The 24,711-nt window shown below is 35.7% G+C and overlaps 1 protein-coding gene across 1 annotated transcript in view; it reads left to right on the top strand.

Annotated features, from left to right (window-relative positions):
• The window catches only part of TMEM132C (transmembrane protein 132C), a 525,373-nt gene that overhangs the window by 76,335 nt on the left and 424,327 nt on the right, over window positions 1-24,711 (top strand). The gene's annotated exons all lie outside the window — the stretch shown is intronic.

Genomic DNA, 24,711 nt, shown 5'->3' on the forward strand with positions numbered 1-24,711 from the left:
CCATCTTTATGGATTGCCAGAGCTGAAAACTTGATTTTCCTCTAGCCTCCTTAGTCATGAGTTTCTCTGCAATTAACTAGTACTGGTCCTCTGACATCAGACATTACAAACTGAACTTGAAAACCTTCTAGTTTGATAAGAGTGTTCCTACAATTTGCTTCTATAACCTAGGGGAACCCAAGGTCATCCCAAGGAGGTACCATTAGAGTTTTGGTAGACCCAAACGTATTGGGTTTATTTTCATTATTTCTTTATAATATCATATAAGATCATAGATTCAGATCAGGAACAGATCTCAGTGATCACTTAGTTCTTTCCCCTCACTTTTATAGATACTCAACCCAGAAATGATAAGGTCACCCAAGGCCATACAGTAGGAAGTAGCAATTAGAATGGAAATTCCTTGAGAGCTGGTACTCTTTTTTTTCCTATTTTTATCTCCAATGCTTAGCATAATGTTTTGTGTACAGTAAGCACTTAATAAATTTCTTTTTCATTTATTTATCTATCCATCCATCCTACTTGGTTGTCTTGGAATTTTTTTCCCTTTCATTAACATGAGTTGAACTTATTGAATAAAATTTTGACTGATGGCTACTCCATAGGTAGCATGCACTGAGTTCAGCTATAGAGATCATAGAATCACAGGGCTTTATCCTTATTTCTGCCTAAATAATAAAGGCTCAAAAGTCACAGGAAAAAAATGGAGGATTCCTTTCTTCCTAATGAGTCTGGCCTGCTCTGTGGTCATGGGCATTATAGAAATTCATAGATGGTGAGACAAGCAATGTGAAGTGAATGTTAAATGAACCATTAATAGAAATGCTAGCGGGTAACCGCCAGGTCAGAAAAAGAGTGGAGGTATGCCTAATGGAAATATCATAATGGAAATCAAATGTATTCTAGGATATTCTTTTTTTTTTCAATTTTCTTATTTCTATTATGTTTATATGTCTGTGTTTGTGGACAGAGGAGGGCTAATATGCATGAATGAATGTATATTTGTGCATGTGCATAATTTGTGTTGGTGTTAGTGTTTCTTCTTGCAGTCATAGAGAGTAGTATGGATGACTAAGAAGGGAAAATTTTACACACAAGAAAAATAAGACTAAGAGAGATTTAATGTAAGCAGTGAAGAAATATGGAAAGAACATCGCATCTGAGGTCAAGTGCCTTGACTTTAATTTTGATTCTGCTACCCATGCCTATGTGGCCCAGAAACCCCTTGTGCCTCATTTCCTCAGCTGTAAATTAATGATGTTGAATTAGTCTATATCTAAAATCTTTTCCATCTTTATCCATTTAAAAAATAAACAAAACATTATGCCCAAAAAGTTATCAAACTGTGCATACCCTTTGACCCAGCAGCGCTACTACTGGGATTATATCCCAAAGAAATACTAAAGAGCGGAAAGAGACATATATGTGCCAAAATGTTTGTGGCAGCTCTTTTTGTTGTAGCTAGAAACTGGAAGATGAATGGATGTCCATCAGTTGGAGAATGGTTGGGTAAATTGTGGTATATGAAAGTTATGGAATATTATTGCTCAGTAAGAAATGACCAGCAGGAGGAATGCGGAGAGGGTTGGAGAGACTTAAATCAACTGATGCTGAGTGAAATGGGCAGAACCAGAAGATCACTGTACACTTCAACAACAATACTGTATGAGGATGTATTCTGATGGAAGTGGAAATCTTCAACATAAAGAAGATCCAACTCACTTCCAGTTGATCAATGATGGACAGAAACAACTACTACCCCAGAGAAGGAACACTGGGAGAGGAATGTAAATTGTTAGCACTAATATCTGTCTGCCCAGGTTGCATGTACCTTCGGATTCTAATGTTTATTGTGCAACAAGAAAATGATATTCACACACATGTATTGTACTTAGACTATATTGTAACACATGTAAAATGTATGGTATTGCCTGTCGTCGGGGGGAGGGAATAGAGGGGGGGGGTAATTTGGAAAAATGAATACAAGGGATAATATTATAATATATATATATATATATATATATATATATATATATATAATAAAAATAAATAAATAAATAAACAAAACAGAGTAACACTGCTCATGTTTTTAATTTATATGTTCTGAAGATTTCAAGATTTCACTTAATTGTACTCACCTCAGTTTCCTCATATAATCTGGAGGAGGAAATGACAAGTCATTGCAATATCTTTGTCAAACCCCCCCTCCACAAACATGATCACAAAGACTCACAACTGAAAACAAGTGAACAACAAGAGTAAAAGATTGAATGATTTTATAGATGAACTTCTAAATAGTTTTACTCTACAGGGTTTTTTAATTTTTAAATTTTTTTGGAAGATAGCTTATAGTATTAGGATGGATAGTAAGGTTTTTATCCTTTTTTCTGTTTGAATTTTTTTAATGCCCTAATCCCAGAATACCCAGACAGGGAGCTGGGAAGCAGAGAAAGCAGGCAGGGGTTCTAAAGATTAATCCATTAAAGCGGTTTATGGCTGAAAAACTGTCTGGTCATTTTTTATAACACAGAAAGCATCTGTTACAAGGTAGCATACAGATGGATTTTATTGGTTCATGAAAATGTCAAATCTTAATGTTTCTCTTTTAAAAAAAATGAACAAGACTAAGAAGAAAGTCCTGTGTTTTTTTTTCCTTTAACAGGTACTGTTAGTTTTGCATCCTTTCTTTAGAGTAGTGATATCCTGCTATCTTTTTTTATTGTGTGTGTTTATAGGGTGGGGGGGGATGCTTTAGATTATCACCATGTTGAATGATGCGCCTTGATCTGAAGATGGTATGCAGAGGTCTTACAGCCTGAGTGGTCCAGGGCTGCTTTCTTTGAGCCTCCCTACTGTTTCTGTAATGGGCAAGCCAGTGTGGTTAGTGAAAAAAATACTTACAAAGCCTGGAACCTGTGGAGAAAGCATTTGGATGCCATTAAGTTGGTCCCAAGATGTCTGGGTTGTTAAGCATTAATAAGAAAAATGTTTTTCCAATATATAAAACCAAATATTTAGTTAAAAGTTTCCTCATTAAAGGTGGTAGGGTTTGATTTAGGATAGTGAGCACAGGGAAATATTATTGCCATAAATATCCCAACATAAAAGTTTGTGTGTATGTGTATATATGCATATAGATATATACAAATATTCATAGGTATACATACACATATGCACATGTATGTGTGTATATATTTGTGTGTATTGTGTTTGTATGTATATATACATAGATATGTATATATTGCATATATTTAAATCATGTTCATAATAAGTGAAACTTTTACTTGCAAGCTATTACTACTTTTTGGCCACGTTTACAAAACTCTAAAACAAGTTTAAAAAAGTAAAAAAGAAATAACATATAGATACTCCTCCCAAATGACAACAATATTCTATCATTAAGTTCTTGATTATTTGATCCAGTCTTGGGTTTTCTTTCTTGTAGTAACTTTTATTTTATTTTTCAAAAGACAAATATTCTTTTAGTTCTCCCTCTTTCTTCCCCTCATATAATCTGGAGGAGGAAATGACAAGTCATTGCAATATCTTTGTCAAACCCCCCTCCACAAACATGATCACAAAGACTCACAACTGAAAACAAGTGAACAACAAGAGTAAAAGATTGAATGATTTTATAGATGAACTTCTAAATAAGAATTTTGTTAATAAACATTCATAGTAAAATAAAATAATTCCTAATATGATTATGAGCAAAAATAAGTTTATATATATATATATATATATATATATATATATATATATATATATATATACAAAAGTTCAGTATTTCATCTCATCAGAATATGGACAGCATGATTCACTATCTTTGGTCCTTTGGAATTGTGACTGTATTTAATCAAAAACATAGTCCTTCAACTTATTTTCCTTAATTCAGATGTATGATCTATAGATCTGAAGCTAGAAATAACTTCAGTGGCAGTTTAGTTCAGCTGCCTAATTTTAAAATTGAGGGAAATGAGGCCCATCGAGATTAAGTGACTTGTCAAACATCAGAAATGTTGAATGGTGGACTTGGGATTTGAACTGAGATCTTCTGACTCAATATCCAGGATTCTTGTCTTTTTTATATCCTGTTTTTAGCACCATGGCTGGCACATAGTAGGCTTTTAATAAGTGTTTTTTTTTTTTATTATTGATTTCTTCCAAGTAAATTCATTTTTATTTGATTCAATAAGCATTTATGAAGGGCCTGCTATTTGGCAGGTATTCTACCAGATGCTGAGATTACAAAGCCCCAAACTAAGAAGGTCCTGTTCTCAAGACACTTATGTTCTATTAAAATGAAATAATATATACCGAACTATAACAAGCAAGTTAACACAAAATAGTTTCTGGAAAAAGGAGGAGCCTGAAAGGTAATTAAGAGATCAGGATAATCCTTACTTATGAAGAGTCCACAATTGAGCTGCATCATGAAATACTTTAAGGGATTTTAAGAGGTAGAAAGAAGAGCTAGGATATTGAATAAAGGAAATAGAAATTCAATGAATTTGTCTGGAATATAGAGTGTATGTGAAGAGAGATGTTGAGCATTCAGCCTGCAAAGTTGGTTGGAGCTAAACAGTGAAGGGTTTAAATTCCAAATAAATGATGTTGGAAAACAGAAAGTTGTATGAAGTGCTTACAACATACCAGCATGATGCCATGCAGTAAAAATACAAAGAAAGTCAAGTACATGGGCCCTACCTGTTAGGATTACTAGGTGAGAACTCAGGTTGTCTGGATAGTGACAAGGTGAGAATTCAGGTTGGACAATTACAAGGTGAGAACTCAGGTTGACTTGATAGAAGGAGCAAGCTCATTGGCTGAAGTGGTTCTTCCCAGAAGCCCTTGCATTATCCCACGCCCATTCTCTGGGAGAATAAAAGAGAGGACACCCAGAGATAGAAGAAGACTCTGCATTGCATCAGGCTTGACGGGGCTCTCTGCAGGAAGGGAAGTCACTTCTCTGGACAAGAGTTAACAGCAACTGCCTGGAGACAAAGGTTCGTTACAGGAAGAAGAATCTGTCGGAGAGATTTGAGTAGACACAGCAGATCTCTTCCCAGAGAGTGATCCGGCAGCTTCTAGAGAGGACAGCTCGCTACACCTACCCTCAAGAAGCTTATATTCTAATGAGGGTAATAATATGTATATAAACAACCATGTATATGCAACTTCTGTTGTTATCTCTGAGGGAAAGAATTAGCAATAAGGGTGAATAACTAAGGTTTCTTGTAGAAGGTCAAAGCTGAACTAAGCCAGGGAAACTAAAGGAATTTGTATTTTTCTTGGAGGCAATAGTGAGCTCCTGAAACTTCCTGGGCAGACCTTAGAGAATATCTAGTCCAGCCCCTTCATTTTATAGATAAGGAAACTGAGGCCCACAAAGAGCAAAAACTTTACTCCCAGGCTCTCTGACTCCAAATCATTTGCTTTTCTCATTGCAGCATGCTTTTGTTGTTGTTGTAATAGTGGACATTTTTCACTTGTGTTCAACTTTGTGACTTCATTTGGGATTTTCTTGGCAAAGAAACTATAGAGATTTGCCATTTTTTCTTTCTTTTCCAGATTATTTAATAGAAGAGGAAACTGAGGTAAACAGGGTTAAGTGACTTGCCCAAGGTCACCTAGATGATAAGTGTTTGAGGCCAAATTTGAACTCCGGTCTTTCTAGTTCCAGCACTTTATCCACTGTGATAGCTAGCTGACCCCATTGCAACTTGCTATATAACATATACATACATTATAAAACATATCTAACATAAAATACATGTAAAGGAAAGACTCTTTTTATACTTCCCCTGCATGATATAACCCATCTGTGTCCTGGTAGGTTATTGTCCAAAGTACAATTTAATATATTTTGTGTCTTTAATCCAAAGCAAACATTAAAAGAGAGTCAATATATGGATGTTCTAGTCTGTTATCTCCTAAACAAATAGTATTATCTCTTACTAGTCACACTTCCCTTATCTGAGCAGAGTGAGGAAACTAAATCACTGTTTTTCAATTGGGAGAGTCAAACTTGAAAGGAAATCTGTAAAAATTTTAAGTTTTTCATTGATTGTCTTCTCATTGGTTAAGGTTCTCATATGGTGAGTCTATAAGTAGTAGTACCATTGTTTCATTCCTCTAAAAGTGGCAAAAAATTTTATTAAAAGACTTTCACATTAAAAGTTACAATGATGATAATTATTTGAAGAAGCATGATCAAATGGTGTCATGAGAGTGATCTCTACCATTTCATTGTGTTGTTACTCATGGAAGGTCCCTGCCACATAGGGTAGAATTTTTTGTTTTGTTTCCTACAAGGGGAAGAATAACATACTCAAGATGGATGATTAAGTGGCGCCATATTGGATAGAGTATCAGTCCTGAAGTCAAGAAGATTCATCTTCATGAGTTTAAAATCTAGCCTTAGATGTTCATTGTCTGTCACCCTGGGCAAGCCACTTCATTCTGTTTGCCTAAGTTCTTCATCTATAAAATAAGCTAGAGAAAGAAATGGTAAAGCATTCTAGTATCTTTAACAGGAACCCCCAAAGAGTCAGACATGACTGAAACAACTGAACAATAACAACAAAAAGTATAGTTAAGCCTTAATTGGTCAACGAGACTAAGGTTCAAGTCATTGATGTAGCTATCTAATTAGCTAGGGCATAAAACCTTAATGCAAGATAAGTTATCACCCTTTAGGACCAATGGGTAATCTCACTATCCTGTTAGTCAATATACCCTAATGACAAACCAATCATCATGACAAATATTGCAGCTAGAAAATCAGGGCTGTATCCCTCCTGAATATCCTTTCCATGCTAGTATTAAGTAAAATGTGTCTGACTGTGTCTACCTTATAGTAGGTGCTTAATAAATCCTAATTGATTAATTGATTTAGTTAAGTACTTCCTTAGAAGTCCTTTCCTGGTCTTCCCCCCTCCTCCTAGTGTTCTTTCTTGTCCGTCTACACACATTCTGTCTCTTCTCTGTGTATCTTGTATATAACTCTGTATGTGCACTTTTTGTTCCTTATTCTAATGTATGCTCCTTGAAGGCAGAGGCTCTTTGGATCAATTTTTTTTTTCAATTCTGGCAATGTATGGAAAAATTAGATGCTTAATAAATGCAGATTTATTGATTGATATAGCCTATGAGTTAATCATTTTATTCTAATTCTCTTTCTGAACCCATCGATCAGCCAGACTTGGGCATAGCTCAGAAAAGTGGAAAGATGGCCAATGTTAAGAGTGAATTCAGCAAGGTTCATCTTCAAATCTATTAAAAGTATTACATAAATGTCAATTATAACTAGTTTTTAAAATGCAGCACGAATGAGTTTATTTGAAATGACTCAATCTTCACTTCTCCCTCAGTACCTTTTATATTTTAAGAGAAATCGCCTTCTAATTAAGCCTCAGTTTTCCCATCTGCAAAATGAGGCAGTTAGACCAGATGACCTGTGAGGTCCCTGCCTGCCAACTGAATCTATAATTCTATTATCCTATGAATTCAGATTCCCAGACTCTCATCTTGCTGGAAAAATATATGCAATCACATCAGTTTTTAGTCTTCTCTCAAAACTATCAACAACTTTTTTTATAACAAGTATTTTTGATATTATGAGCTAGAGCAGCTTTTTAAAGAAGTGATAGACCATGTAATTCTCACATGTCAAAGTTCTAAGCAAAACCCCCGGTAGCCCTTTCCTATTATTTTCCTGGAGGTTTTTTTTTTCCTTTAACATTGTAATTCTGTTTGAGTCCTCTGGTACCACCCCATCACTGACTGAGGTCATGAGCCATGCCAACATTTCACATCAAAATTTCTTAGAGGATGAACATTCCTATAAATCTGAGAAATAAATTTGTGTGTATGTGTACATATGTATGTACATATGCATATATATGTATGTATTTATATGCAAATGTGTATGTATGTATATATCCACACATATGAATGTATATGTGTATATATTTATGTATATGCACACATAGGCATGTATATATTTATATATTCACATTAATACATAAAATCAAATGATTTAATATTTAATCAATTTAACTTATGCAATAATTAAAGAAGTTAATAAATAATGTATGTTTTAATATTCACAAATGTAATTATCACATAGAATAACATCAATAATGTATAATTAAATAAATTGAAAAATTAAATCAAGGTATACATATATAATCCCCTTTAATTTATAGGACTTTTACACCATGAGCTACTTACTATTTTCATTTTACTATTTTATTTATAATTCTTCATTACCAAAATTATAATTTCATCAATGTAGGGAGTTTTCAACAAAGAAACTCTTTCTATTGATATAAATCAATGGATTCTTTGCAGCTTAAGTTCACAAAGCTATTTTCTTTCTTTCTTTTTTATTTTATTTTATGTCCCAAAGTGAAATTAAGTCTTTTCCCCCAAATTTAATGAAATAGAACCACTGATCTAAAAGCCAGGAACTCTTGTTGTCTTTACTCCCTGGAAATAGTACCAAGTGGTCTGGTGCCCTCATCTAGGCTGCAAGATTAGAGCAAGAAGACAGGCTGAGGGCACAATAGAGCTGGTAGTCTAGGTGTAGGAGCATTGAAAAGACAAACATACTTAATTCAATTTGGTGTCAAAGGGTGATAGTCCCATAGATATAATGATATAAAGGGGAAGGGACCTCATAGAGCATCAAGAAGGCACAGGATCCATGTCACATAGCTGTTAAATGTTGGAGACAGGATTTAAACCCAAGTCTTTTGGACTACATGATTCAGTGCTTTTATATCCATTGTGCCACACTGCCATAGCTCATAGATCTTTTATATCATTGGTGTGGGTACTCTACTAGATTGTTAACTAGCTAGAATTTAGAGGTCTTCAAGTCAAATCCCATCATTTTACAGATGAGAAAACGGAGACTTCAACCAATCAACTGGCTTATAACCAGAGGAACATTGATTTAGAACTAGAAAATATATTAGAAATACCCTCATTTTAGAGAAGAGGGAACTGAGGCAAATAGGGTCAAATGACTTGGCCAGGGTCACATAGCTATTAAATGTCTGAGGTCAGATTCGAACTCGGGAAGATTCATCTTCCTGATTTCAAGTTCAGTGCTCTATGCCCTATAGAGTCATCTAGTCCTCACTTGCAGGTGAGAAAATCTGTATTTTGTAAAGAACATTGACTCAAGAGTCATAAGAAAAGTATTCAAACCCCATCTCTGATTCAAACTTTACTTCCCTCTCCTCAGCATCAGTTTCTTTCTCTGTAAAATAAAATGATTCATCTTTATAGTTCCCCATTGAGACCCTTCTCATCCCCAGATGAATGACTCTATTTGTTAAGAATTCATCTTCATCACCTTGCAACCAAATGGATGATAAGTATCCCAAATTTACTGAGATAGGGCTTCAGCGAGAGACACACATTATATCACTAGGATCATTTTGAGGTCCTTCCTTCTAGTTTAGTAGAACCTGATATGGTTGGTACTCCATTGATGAAACATCTTCAAGGACAAATGATCATCTTCATATTACAGTGAGTCGCTGGAGTTGGAACATGTATTTGTTTACTTTAAATACTAGAGCAAAAGGAGACTTTTCTCTTTCCTTATCCAAAATCCCTCATCCTCCAAAAGGGAGTAGCCTCCTAGTATTCTACAGAGTTTGAATAGTGTAGACATGCTAAGATGGAGTGATTAAAGTATAACAATAAAAATAGCAGCAATAATAGTAATGTCAATTATTATTATTGAAGAAGTTGGTGTAGTAGGTAGAACACTGAGGAAGAAAAAAAAACTGAGTGCGAAATCTGCTTCAGACACTTGCTTTCTAGCTGTGTGATCCTGGGCAAGCCATTTAACCTCTACCTCAGTTTCCTCAATTGTAAACTGAAGAAATGATATCATCAGCCTCCTAGAGTAGATCCAATGTGATATTTGTGAAATTCTCAATACTGTGGCTAACACCTGATTGGTTGGTTGGTTGGGTGATTGCTATCTTCTATGCTTGAAGAATATCAAAATGGCTTAATTATGTTGGAATCAAAGTATGGCATGCCTGACTATGGTTGATCAGAATAATTTGAGCTCAATAAAGCTGTACCGCAGGTTGGGCACAAATAGTCCAAATCAGCTGTGTACAAAAGTAAGTTACTATTATTATCATGATGATTAATAGCTGACATTTGTATACAGAAATGCTATATAATATTGAGAAAATAAAGTATATTATATACACTATCTATCTGATGGGCTTCATTGTTTCTAGATAATTATCACAGAACCAGAAATGTTTAATGCAGACATTACATTAGACCAATGAAGAAATTAAAATGAAAGTGGTATTTTGCTTGGGTACTATTGAGGTTTATGTGATCAGTGTAATTTGCCATTACAATTCAGCATTTTAAGTAAACAGCACCAGCTTCACAGCAAAAACACTCGTCTAATAATGGGCAATAAATGTATAAATAATTTTCATTTAATTACTACTGACAAATATTGCACTGGATGGAATAGAACCAGTGGATGAATTTGCCCATTGGCGGAAAATGACAAATGTATATAAATACATATGTGTGTGTATATTTATGTATATGCTTATTATGGAACCGTAGGAGAAATAGAATAGCCTTAAATGGTGTTCTGGGATTGTGTGGCAGTTAGAGGGGTGGGTATATTGCTGACAATGCTGGCATCTATTGTTTTTTTGAATATCTCCTATTAAGTAATTGCACGATAAAAGATGCTACAGCTACAACTGGTTATTTAAAGTTGAGTCACTGGTTTGGGACCAGACTATTCCTGGGGAGGGATGGGGATATGTTGCTAGTCATTCACTTTGTTTTACTTCAAGTTGGTCTAGACAGGTTTTTAACTAAATAATAAACACCATATTTATTATTGAATTAATGTTATTTTATAATACTCAGTAGTTCTAATGACACATCATAACTTCTTGGGGTATGAACTTAACAAACAGCAGAGAACAAATTAGGCACAAGGCATTGAGAAAGCTATTGGTGGCTTTCTTACCCCTTAGTTCTTGATATGTACTGTGTTGAGAATCTGTCTCATGAAGAGTGAGACTCTAATCTCCCTTTTCGTGTTCTACCAATGGATATTTCACAAAGTGTCAGTTGTAGCTGTCCACCTCTCCTCTCTCTTTTTTCCCCTCCAAGGAGGATCAAGAAAAAAGGATGCAATAGATAGAATCATGTTGGGAAGATGACCAGCTTCCTCAGAATCATTAAGTTACTAAGCTAAAAATAATTCTTGTTGTTTAATCATTTTTTAGTTTTATCCAACTCTTCCTGCCCCCATTTGGGGTTTTCTTAGCAAAGATAACAAAGTGGTTTGCCATTTCCTTCTCATTTTACAGATGATGAAACTGAGGCAAACGATTAAATGAGTTGTCAAGGTAACAAGGTTGGTATGTGTCTGAGGCTAGATTTGAAATCAGGACTTCCTAACTCTTTACCAGGCCTGAAGTTAGGAAGATTCATTTCTTCCTGAATTCAAATCCAGCTTCTGATACTTCCTAGCTATGTGACCCTGGGCAAGTAATGTAACTCGGTTTACCTCAGTTTCCTTGTCTGTAAAATGAGCTGGAGGAGGAAATGGCAAATCACTCCAGTTCCTTTGCAGGAACAACCCAAATGGGGTCATGAAGAGTCAGACATAACAGAAAACAACTAAACAACTTCCTGATTTCAGGCTCCATACTCTATTTTCTGCATCACTGAAACTTGTCCCTAAAAATAATCTAACATGTATCTAGCTAGAAGTATTTGGAAGTGGTATGGTACAGTAGATAAAAAAACTCAATTTGGAGTCAAACAACAAACCAACCTTACACATTTTGTCTTGTCTGTTTACTAGCTGTCTGACTCAACATTCTCAGTTTCCTCTTCTGTAAAAGTGAGAGCATTGGATTTGATGACCCTCTAAGCCCCTTCCAGTTCTAAATCTATGATTCCATAATTCTAGTTTATTTCTTTTCAATAAGCCTCAGTTACTCATCTATAAAATGAATGTATTACACTTAATGATATTTAAGCTTCTTTTTTAGTACAAAATCTGTATTCCTATTGTCATGGGCAGCTAAATCATTAGGAATGGAGTTAGGAAGCTTCATCTTCCTGAGTTCAAATCCAACTTCAGACACTTAACAAGCTATATAACCCCTGGGAAAGACATTTAACATTGTTTCCCTCAGTTTCCTCATCTGTAAAATGAGCTGCAGAAGGAAATGGCAAATCACTCTAATATTTCTGCCAAGGAAACTCCAAATGAGATCACAAAGAGTCAGAAACAACTGAATAACAATAATAATAGTCATAGATCAGTTCATCTTTTGGGGACTTACTTGATGACCTTCAAAGTCCCTTCCAGTTCTGAATGAATAAGTCACTTCTCTGGTCCTCCTCTTCTAATCTATTAAAGGAGACAATTGGACTGAATTAACCTATAAGATTCTCCCAGGCTCAAACTCCAAATCCTCTGATCCTTAGATAGGAACCCCAGTGAATTCTCATCCAATCTTCTCTTGAAAATCTCTAACAAAGAAGATACCAGCTACCTATATAATTCCAATTTCAATTAATTTAGGTTTCTTAGAGGAAGGAGACAGTCTTGTTGAGGGTACATGAGTCAAGATGTGAACACTATTTACACAAATATTTAGATCTAGCTTCTGCCCCCTACAAGCCAACTGTGTTTAAGACTCACTCACTTTTAAGACCCATTCGGGCAAATTATCCCCAGTTTGGCCTTTCCCAACCTCCCATGACAGACTAAAGACTAAAGCAGCAAGCATAAGGAATCAGTGATCCTTGAACAGTCTGCTTTTATACTTCAAGAAAGGCAAGCTTTGAAAATTAAGACTAGAACTTTGAGTGATGGTGTGGTAGCATTTATTCCCACCAGTTTTTTATTTCATTATTATAGACATTTTTGCAACATTCTGTCTGGAGATTAAAGTCTGTTTACCATCTACAATAGGGAAATGAACTGGCTAAGAATAATTAGGGAGTCAGACAGCATCACAAGGCTAAAGATCTCTTTCCATTGTTTAAAAAATTTCTATTCTTTACATAGTTTGGATTCATTTTAGCCAGTGTTGTTTATAGGAAACTATGAAAACAAATATGAAAAATACTTCTGGAAAGAAGATTTTTCCAAGGTGTACAAGCAGACTATCAATGTCTAGGAGTTAATTGTTTCACAGTGGAAAGATGACTACATATGTAGTCAGAAAATATCAGTTCAAACCTTGGTTCTGTTATACACTGCATGACCTTGGATTGATCACATATCATAGGTGGACCTCAGCCTCCCCTTCCTTATAAGAAAGGATTGAGATTAATTTACTTTCAAGGTTCTTTCCAGTTATATATCTATTATTATGATGACCATCTTTATGAACAAGAAAATATAGTAGAAATATTTGTAGAGTTGGATTCAGAGGATCTTGGGAGATCAAAGATGAAATGAGCACCTGGACTTGTTTTACAAATCAGGAGATCTGGACACAAGTTGTATAGTGCCTGAGGACACAGAGGAAGTGAGCAGCAATGCCAAGATTTAAACCCAATCAATCAATGAAAATACATAAAAAATTCTGATCTATCAGGTAGCAGGCATTGGACACAAACTATACATAGTTCTTGTTCTCAAGGAGTTTTATCTGGGCAGAAATCTCTGTCTCTGGCTTGCGCTGTTGTAGTGTGTCTCTTTGTCTGACTCTTTGTCTTTGTGTCTGTCTCTCTCTTTCTTTCTCTCTGTTTCTCCCCATCTATATCATTTTGTCTCTGTCTCTTACTATCGGTTTCTGACTTTCTGTCTCTCTCTCTGTGTCTCTTTATCTGTGTCTCCCTCTCTCTTCCTATCCCTCTGTCTCTTACTGATTCTAATTCTTTATTTCTTTATCCTTTGTCTTTATCTCTGCCTTTGTCATTCTCTCTGACTCCATCTCTCTATCTCTGTCTCTCCCTTCTCTCTTCCTCCCTCCATATCTTTTGCTCCCTTTGTCTCTGTGTCTCTATCTCTGACTCTTTATCTCTCTATCCCACTATCTTTGTCTTTATCACTCTAACCCAATTATTCTCTCCATCTCTGTCTCTCAATCTTTGTCTTTTCCTCTCATTTATCTTTTTCTCACTCACCCTTTCTTTCTCTCCTCACCCTCTCTAACTCTTTCTTTTTTTTTCCTTCCCTTTTCTTCTTTCTCTCCCTCCTATTTCCCCTTTACTCTTCCTTCTTGCTTTCTTGAAAAGTTTTAAATACAAAAAAATTAGAGAATTCTAGAGTTCATTGGGGAACATTGTAGTTTATTGAATAGAAGAATAACGTGATCATATATGTGCTTTAGGACAATCACTTGGGTACGTATTTGGAGCACTATTAACATAGAGTTAATGTGAGATTTTGAACTGAAATGGTGACTGTGTGAGCAGAGAGATTAGAAGAGAACTAACAGATATGGTTGAAGTATAAGGGCAATCTTAGATACCACACTGGGTATATGTGCTAAGGGAGAGGAAGAAAATGGGACTGTAAGCCTGCATAGCTAGAAAAATACACTGCCTTCTATTAAGCTGTTTAGGAAAAGGATGGTCTGGAGAGCATGGAAAAATGTGGTAGGCAGGGATAGGATGAGCTTTTTCTATGGAAAGGAGGACTACCAAGTGAGATTGTAAAAAAAAAAATCTATAAAAATACTTTTACAATTGTAACCTTATACAATTATAACTGAACAATTTCCTTATTCCAAGCTCGATGTTCTATCCTTTGTGCCCAGAGCTGTCTTGTTGTAAAAATGGTTGTATGGGGAAGACTTGAGTAGAAAAAGACAAGGTTATGAAGATCTAGAGACAAAACAGTACGGAGGAGATGAGAATGGCTAATAGGGCCCAATGCTACAAAAACATCTTAGTGCCACAGTAGATGAACTGGATTCAAAAAGAATCATTTTCCTGAGTTCAAATCTGGCTTCTGGCATTTACTAATTGTATGGTCAAGTTACTTTACCTAGTTTGCCTCAGTCTCTTTATCTGTAAAATGACCTGGAGAAGGAAATGGCCAACCACTCTAATATCTCTGTTAAAGAAAACCCAAATCGGGTCACAGAGAGTCAAACCCAACTGAAAACAATTGAATACCAATGAAAAGTTATAGGGAGGTCAAGAAGCATGAAGCTGAATAAAAACCATCACATTTGTTTATGAGATTTTTGGTCACTTTGGAGATAATGGTTTCTTTTGAGGGAAGGGCTCAGAAGCCAGTTGGCTTGAGAAGTGAGAGAGAAGCGAGGAAATGAATGTTATAATTGTAGAAGAATTTTTATGGATTTTTTTTACAATGAAATGAAAGGAAGATATAAGAAGATATCTTGAAGGGAATATAGAAGAAAAGAGTCTTGAAGGGGCATCAAGGGAGGAGTCAGCAAATAGATACTCAAGTTTAGAGGAAGGAGTGATAGTGGAAGAAGATAATAAGAAGGGGATTAATGGTGCAGTTAGAAGGATTAGATTAGGGAAGGAGCAGAAGCTACATCTTTAGCTACTGGAGTAAAGATCAGAGAATGATGAATGATGTCATGAGGATTTGAGGTATATACAGAGAATATACAAAGAGAACAGGAGAAGAGACACCTCTATTTTCTCAGGAAAGTATGTGGCTTATTTGGGGATAATAATAATAATAACAATAATAATAAACAAACACATTAGGCTTTAAGTGCTTTACAAATATTCATTCATTTTATCCTCACTACTGTGGAATATCAGTCCTATCACTATTCCCATTGTAAGATGAGGGAATTGAAGTAGACAGAAGTAAAGTGTTGTACTCAGGTTCACACTAGTGATTAAGTATCAGAAACTCGATTTGAACTCAGGTCTTCCTACTGTGTAGTTAAGAGGCAGAGTGAAAGAGTATTGGGCCTGAAGTCAGAAAAACTATGAGTTTAGATCTGTTTCAGACCCCTTCTGGCTGTGTGACCCTGGGCAAGTCATTTAACTCTATTTGCTTCCATTTCTTCACCTGTAAAATGAACTAGAGAAGGAAATGAAAAGCTACTCCAATATTTCGCCTAAGAAAACCTCAAATGAGGTCACAAAGAGTTAGACATGACTGAAAACAATTGAACAATTTCCTTATTCCAAGCTTAGTGTTCTATTCATTGTTCCCAGAGCTGTCTCCTGGTAAAAGTTGGAATAATGGGGGAGACTTGAGTAGAAAAAGAAGGTTTGTAACAGCTTCTTTGGAGATCAGCTTAAGGAATCAATTAGATAGAAGTAAAAGAACTATTTTGATGCAGAGAGGGAGTGGTTGACATTGAATAATATAAATTTGTAATAGATTCAGAATCAGAGGATCTAGGGTTCAGAGCTGGCTCTACATACTAATAATTATATAATAATAATTCCATAATGCATAAATATAATTATATATTAATATAATGTATATAATTCTATAATATATAACAATATAATCCTATAATGTATGTAAATATATCCACATATAATAAAATAACTAATGCAAAATTATATGACTCAGTTTCCTTATCTGTCAAATGGAACTGTTTGGAAGACTGAATTTGATTTACAGGGTCATTTCAAACTTTGTCCTAGTATTTCTGCCATATAAGACATATGCTGCTGAAAAGTCATGGAGCTGAAAGACAAGCAACTTTAAATTTGTAAATCCTGGAGTCTAGATTTTATTATACTTCATGAACACCCCACAATTCTCAACTCTGTAGTAGTATTAACATTTGTAACACCGTTAAGAGGAAAGCTGTTTTTATGTTTCTTTTTTTAAGGTAGAAAAATGTCTCAGCTGTAATTTCACACTTTTTTTATCCCTATTAAACCTTCACACTCTTATGTGACAATTTGAACATCCATCCATTTGGCTCGTTTCTAGACATCATCTTGCAAAAATATGTAAGGCTTCATGCCCAGGTTTATTTAAAGATCAGACAAAGAGTTTGTTATCTCTTTCTCTAAAGACTAGTAGGATTTTTTAGTCCTAGCATCATATAAACTTGGAGCTCAAAGGGGCCTTACAGTTGATCTAGTACATAGTTTATTCAGTTCATGAATCCCCTTTAACAATTCATCACATTTCTGCTTTAATATTTTTACCTTGGCTTTTCCTGGAAGATTCTCTCTCCTCCCCTCTCTCACAATCACTGGTTGTCTTCAACACACAGCTGATAGTATGCCTTTTCCATGTTACCTTCTTCAGTCCCAATTCCTGAAATCCCCTTCACTCCCCATACCTGTGGTCTCCCTTATTACAATACAAGCTTCTGGCAGACAGGGATTATTTCATTTCTGTCTTTATATCCCTAATATCAAACATAGTTCCTTAACATAGTAGGTGCTTAAGGTTTATGGTATGATTAATTCCAAATGAAAGAAACTCAATTCTTTTCTGAAGTAGCCATTTTGCAATGTATGTGAACAACTCTCTTACAAAGGATCCCAAATAACTTGAACTGAATCTACCTATATCCATAACTTCGACCCAATACTAGTAGTTCTGATTTACAGGAATATGTATGAACATTGTTTGGACAGCTCTTCCAAATATCTCAAAAGAACGATTTTCTTCCTCTGTCTTTTCTTCTCCCTGCTAAAAACCCCAAGTCTCTTAAAATTGAATAATATCAACAATGGACACTTTTTCATGTTATATTAGTTTCTACCCAATATTCAAACATCTCTCCTCTGAATGTGCTCCAGTTTGTTAATGTTGTTCTTCAATTGTGTCCAGAATATAAAACAGTGCTCCTGGTGGGATTTGACTAAACCATGTATGCAGCTTCTATCCATTTATAAAATCACCCTAACAGTATATTAGGGTTGTTTTTGTCTTGGTTTGTTGTTTCTCAGATACATCATGAGATTGATTCATATTGAGGGATTATTTTATACTCAATTTAATAACAATTATGTATGCAAGGTACTGTGCGAAAGCTCTAGAACACAAATACAAAAATGAAATAATATTTGCTCTCAAAGAACTTACATTCTACTTATTCATTTATCAAATATTTATTAAGCAACCTACTATGTGTTGATCATTGAATTAGATACTAGAGAATACAGAAATTAAAGGAAAGTCATTCTTGCTTTCTAGAAACTTACATTCTACTAGGAAATAGAGTATGTGCACATTTAAAGAGCTACAAAATTTATATAAAGGTGATTTAGGTGAACTAAGCATATATATATATGGAAAATGTACTGTTCAATTGTTTCAATCATGGCAGACTCTTCATGACCTCATCTGGGGTTTTCTTAGCAAAAGATATTGAAGTGTTTTGCCATTTCTTTTCCCAGCTCATTTTACAGATGAGGAAACTGAGGCAAACAGGCCCAGGTCACACAGGGAGTAAGTGCCTGAGGTCAAATTTGAACTTAGTTCTTGACTCCATGCCCAGTGCTCTATCCGTAGTCACCTAACTTCAGGCTCCTCTTCTGCAAGATGAATGGGTCAAAGTAATCAACCTATAAGGTCCCTTCTAGGTCTGTATATCACCTTCCTTTCTTCTTTTCCTCTCTCATCTCATTTTACAAATGTGGAAACTGAGGCAGAGGTTATATACTTGCCCAGGATCACACATCTAGTAACTGAGGCTAGATTTGGTCATGTCCTTCTGCCTCCAAATTCAGTACTCTATCTAGCTCCTCTCTTTCTATGATATACTTGAATTTCCTCCATATTCTAAAATTCACTTGCTATTTTTTTTCTATTACATTCTTTTAAAAAATGACTCTTTGTCAAATGTGTGCCCACTTTAGATAATGTGCATGTCAAATATGTAAAAGGTATATGGACTTTTCTGATGCAGAATAATGTGATTTTAGTGAGATGTATGTCATTCTCTTTCCTCAGAGAATTAAGGACTTAAAGATGATTTCTCCCCTCCTCCAATTCACTCCATTAAAAACAAGTGCTTTATTTAAGACACCTGCAGGAGGATAAATGACTACCATTTTGTTAATTGTCAGGAGATCATATTCAGAGTAAAAACTTCCTCTAATGGGGTTGGAGCTGTACCAAGCTATGTTTTCCAAAGAATTTAAAATTTCATTTCTGTCTATTTTGGGAATAAATTATTTTTTTTCTGTTTTCTAGGGAAATAAAATAAAGTCATAGTATTTTGAAAGAAGACCTTAAATAAATTTGAGAGGCAGCAGGGTACACTGTTGTGGTCAGCTTCTGACATTTAACCAGATGACTCTTGGCAAGTCATTTAACTTCTGAATATCCCAAGTAACTCTTAAGATTATAAGTAATTAAGAAACAAAACAATACAGACTTAGAAAATGAGGGATCAAATCTTGATGTATTTGCTATCTATGTGACCCTGGGCAAGTCACTTAATCCTGTTTGCCTCAGTTTCCTCATTTACAAAATCTGATAGTTGGACTAGATGGCATCCAAGGTCCTTTGAGGTTCTCTTTGAAAATGAGTAGCTATAAATCTATAATGTTCCTACTAACTAATCCCCATGTTTCTAGATATTTCCCACATCATTGAAATCTTGAGTCGAAACCAAAAAAATTAAAAAATAAAGATCATCATTTGAACCATTGGATACAGCCAAAAAAAATCTACCATCCCCACCACTTTCCAAACAAAAAGCTATCATTTGTATTTTAATACTCAAAAACTCTTCAGTGATACTTTACTGGTGATTTAATATTTGGGATTTTCTCCTTTAGTGGGCTCCTTGGCTTTTCTTACATCACCATGCTCAGACCTTGAGTCATATTGTTTCCCAGCCCTATAATATCAGTTTCATTACCTTTTGACATTCTTCCTTAAAATGTTTCCCCCCATGAAGTTGTCTCTATTAGCCATTATTTCACCAAGTCTAAAGTGTTCCTTCTACTTCTGATTTTTTTCTCATGAGTTTTTATAGCACTTTTCACATTCTGCTTGGGATTATAATTACTCATATATTTCTTTTAGTGCCCCCACTGAATTTAAGTACTTTGAGGGTATTCCCCTCAGACCTTGCACATAGTTAGGTACTTAATAAATGCTTGTCAAAATGAATTTAATTCAGTGGGTGCTCAATAAGAGTTTTTTTTTTAATTCTAGCTATCATAGGGTATAGTGATTAGTTAATAAATGCTTGTCAAAATGAATTACAGGCACATAGTGAGTGTTTAATGATCATCTGTCAAAAATAATTGATTTTCCTTGTATACAGTGGGTGCTTAAGAAATGCTTCTCAAACTGAAATGGATCTTGGAACATAGTAGATGCTTGTTAAGTGTTTTGTTTGGCTGGAGTAGGCTGAGTGCTAAGCTGAATAAATTCTTATTGAATTGAATTTTATTCATTGTAAAATCAATGCACTTTGAAAAGTTGCTTTTATAACTGCTTAGAAATTCTTCTTAAACAAGTTCACAATCAGCTACCTCATAATCTTCTTCTGTCCTCTATTCACAGACAGAACTCATATCTAGAGAGTGAATGTATTTTCCTCAGATCCTATCCTTTCTTGTTTCTTTCTTTAAAATAATAATAATTCTACATTTAAAAATGGAATCTATCCTAGTCGATATTTATTAATGAATGTCTAAATTGTCCTGCATGCAACTAGAAGAAAAAACCTGTAGAAAAAAAATTCTTGACCAAAAAAAAAAACCCATTTTAGATAATTTAAGTTAAAAAAAGTTGTGTCGGCATAAATAATTAATGTAAGAGCCTTCAAAAACACTCACATTACTCATATCGGTCCTCATTTGCCCTTACTGACAATCCTGTGTCTCATATATTTTTTAAATTAGAATGGAGAATAGGAAATGCCTCTGTGTGGATTTTCTTTTCTCATTCCACATATGTAAGTATGACTCTCTCATTATGATGATAGAAAATTCTTTGCTTGCTCTCATGTGGTATGCATTCAGAAAAACTGAAAGAAAGTTTCCAGGGGACCAAGAAATCAAATTGTGGAGGATGTTTCTGCTTTCAAGGATAACTTGTTCTTTTAAGAAATGGAGAAGAGCTTAGGGATCTGAAATTGGGGGTGGGGGAAGGGAGGAAGGAAAGTAAGGTGAGACAAATAGGAAGTGCCTATCATTGAGTCTACAATCCTTTTCTGACTTATTTGTCCTGGGATCCCAAAGATATCATACATCCGATGAAAATCAGCATAGATTTGGGCTCCCCAAATTTCCTGCATCTGGTGAAAATTCTCTACCTCTTCCTCTTTTATTTCCTGGCTTTTTTCAAGACTGAAGTCAGTGGGGCAGGTAGTTGGTGTAACGGATAGAGCACCAACCCTGAAGTCAGGAGGACCTGAGTTAAAACGTGATCTCAGACACTTAACACTTTCTAGTTGTGTGACCCTGGGCAAGTCACTTAATCCCAATTTCCTAAAAAAAAAAAAAAAAGACTGAAGTCAGCTACCTCCTTCTCCAGAGAGCCCTTCTTGAGAGTCAACCCTTCTATCCCCTTTAAAGTTAACTTCCATCTACTGCCTGTATTTTGCATGGAGCTATTTATTTATATGTTGCCCTCTAATTAGAATATAAGCTCCTTGAGGTAATGGTCTGTTTGCCTTTTTTCCCTAGTCCTAAGATTTAATAAAGCTCCAGAGCTCAATGTTTAATAAATGCTTATTGGTTAATACGTTCAACAGATAATTGAACTAGGATCTAGAGCTAGAAAACTAGGAGCTAGAGCTAGAGAACTAGGAGCTAAAAATCATTGAATATCAGAATGGCAAAGAGACATCAGTAGTTCTTTAGTTCCTGTGGTATGTCTACAGGATCTTTCCTTACGCTATATCCACCAAGTGGTCATTCAGTCCTTCCAAGTTAGAAGTACTTGGCCACTGATGCCATATCTGACCCTTGTTACGTATGTAACCACAGGCAAGTCACTTAATTTCCCCAAGTCTCGGTTTCCTCATATGAGTAATGAGGGGGCAGACTAGAATCCCTCTGGGGCTCCTTCTAGTCCCAGGTCTAAGATCTTGGAAAAAATGGCACCTGAAATACATACCTCAACCAGTAATCTCAAGAGCCAAATGAAATAATGCATGTAAAGAAAAATCATGGACTTAGGATTTTATTACATTAGGTAAGTCCTAGGTGAAGAAAATCTCTTTTCCAGTGCAGGTTGGCATCTTCTCTGCAATTGAAAGTCTAGTTGCCTTGAGTATTCAACAGTTAAGTGATTTGTCCAGGGTCAGAGGTGGACTTTGAATTGAGGTCATCCAGAATCTAAAGTCAACTCTCTAACCACTAGGCTACCACTAAACACTAAGTATGTATATAAGCACACATATACTGTATGTATTTACAGTGTACATAAAATACCTTGTGAATTTTAAAGCCCTATATAAATGACCATTGTTATAATTAGATATTTATTATCATGTCCCCAGAAATAAATAGATTGCATTCTTAATACATTATGTGACTCAACTAGATGGAAATATTAGATAAAAAACCCTCCACAGCTTATTTACCCAGGGATACTGACTTCTCACTAGACATCAGGGACATCCTCTTTCTTCAAGATAATAATTCCTTAGTTATCTTTATGTAAAACATACATATTCCTAGAATTGTGAAATTTCAGAGTTGGGAGCATCATCTTGAGAAACAGTATAGTCTACTTCTTTTCATTTGATAAAAGAGGAAATTGAGACCCAGAGAGATTAATAATAATAATAATAGCTAACATTTATATTATATGGTGCTTACTCAGTACCAAACCAAAAGTATTTCACAAATTTTATAAGGAAACTGAGGCAAATTCAACTTAAAGCAACCTGCCTAAGGTCATACCATTAGTAAATTAAGATGCTGTATTTGAACTCAGGTCTTCCTGACTCCAGGCCCCATGTTCTTGGATCTAATCTACCCATTTGTTGACCTGGACTTTATTGCACAGGTAGAAAATAGTACAGATTGACATTGAAGCCAACTCAGCAGGCCCTTAAGCAGAGTTCTTTTGACTAGACCAATAATATTTGAAGGTCATGGGGAAAAGATGATCAAGGGAGAGAAACTGATTCCCCAGATGAGGTTTTTGGATCACCTCCTTCTCTCTCACTCACAAGAATCCTTTATTGAGTGTCTTCTCAGCCTCAAACAGGTGAGAGCCACTGGGGAAAAATGGTGGGACCATGGCCATTTGTCCCCATTTGAAGTCTCTGGCTTCATTGTGGTTTAGGAACCTGCTTACCATATAAATTGCTTCCTCACTACTGTTATTTTCCAGAATCCTTTGGTCCCACCCTATTCTTTGCTACCCTGACCACTTCAAAAGAACATCTTGGAAGTATTCTCAGTAACTGTCCTTGATCAGAGGAAGCTCTGTCTCCTTGCAAATGACTGGGCAAATCTCCCAAGAAGAAAGGTAGAAAGAAGCCAGGAAGGGGAGGAGCCAATCTATAAAACCTTCTCCCCCTCTGGATGTCTTTGAGCCATGTTCTTGATCTCACCCTACTGCATCCCCTTAGACACACAAAGAACTGCAACCAAGGAACATTACCAGCTGAGTATTCTGGCCAAAGACTCTTCCAAAATAAAGAAAGGCCGGTTCCACAAAAGTGGGAGGCTTTAGTGGGAGCCCCAACCTGTCCTCCCCTCCTCCAGCTCCTGTTTTGTTGAGCTGTCAATAAGGATCCATTGCTGGGATAAAGGACAGAGGGTGGAGGCCATACTTGTTCAGGATATTGCTGCCTCATTTTGTCTTTATACTTCCTTTCTTCTTGATGATGACAGACTTCATGAGGAAGCTCTGAGGGTTAATGAATATTGCAAAGTCTGAGAGCAGAACAGCTTTCATTTTATGTGACAGTGAGTCAGAGAATGTCAGATCCTGAAGGGACCCCAGGGGCCAACTTGTCTGGCTCATAAAGCGAAAGCAGTTCCTTCATCAACACACCCAATGAACAGTCGTCCATCTTTTCTTGAAGACCTTCAGTGAGAGGGGACTCACGGCCTAATGAGGCAGTTCGTTCTACTTTTAAAGAGACCTTAATTACTAGCCAGTTTGGATTTTTCCTTTAACACAAAGCTTAATTTTTTCTCTTTGCATCTCCAACCCACAACCTCTAGTTCTGCCTCTGAAGCCAAGCAGAACAAACCCAATGCTTCTCGCACATGACAGCCCTTCAAATGCTTGATGCTTCATATGCTCAGGTGCTTCTTTTCTGGTTAAGCATCTCTGGTTCCTCCAACTGAACCTCAAATGGGATGGATTTCACTGTTCTTATAATGTCAATGAATGTCTAAAACCATGAAAGCTGTCTTTTTTCAGTAACATAACTGTGACCATAACCCTCACAAAGTTTAAAATAGGAAATGAGCCAAACGATCATTCACCAGCAATCAGAGCAGTGTGTCAAGGAGAATTAGCCTAATACAAGAAGCATCTTTCTGACCCTTTGCCTGGAATATGGTCTTCAGTTTTGCTTCTTAAAGTTCTTCCCTGCTCAATGCAAGGAACACATTCATCCCTCCCTCCTCTCCCTCTCTCTTACAATATGTTCCAGTATAATGTAAGCTTGCCAGAAATAAAGGGCTTTCTTTATTTGGATTGTAATGTTCAATAAAATATCTTACAATTAGCAGATATGTAATAAATGCCTCTCCGAATTTGAATTCTGTATAAATTGGATTCTATGTTGGCAGGTTGGTGGTATAGTAGAG

Source organism: Sminthopsis crassicaudata, chromosome 1 (assembly GCF_048593235.1).
Source record: "Sminthopsis crassicaudata isolate SCR6 chromosome 1, ASM4859323v1, whole genome shotgun sequence".
In the NCBI taxonomy this organism is placed as follows: Eukaryota; Metazoa; Chordata; class Mammalia; order Dasyuromorphia; family Dasyuridae; genus Sminthopsis; species Sminthopsis crassicaudata.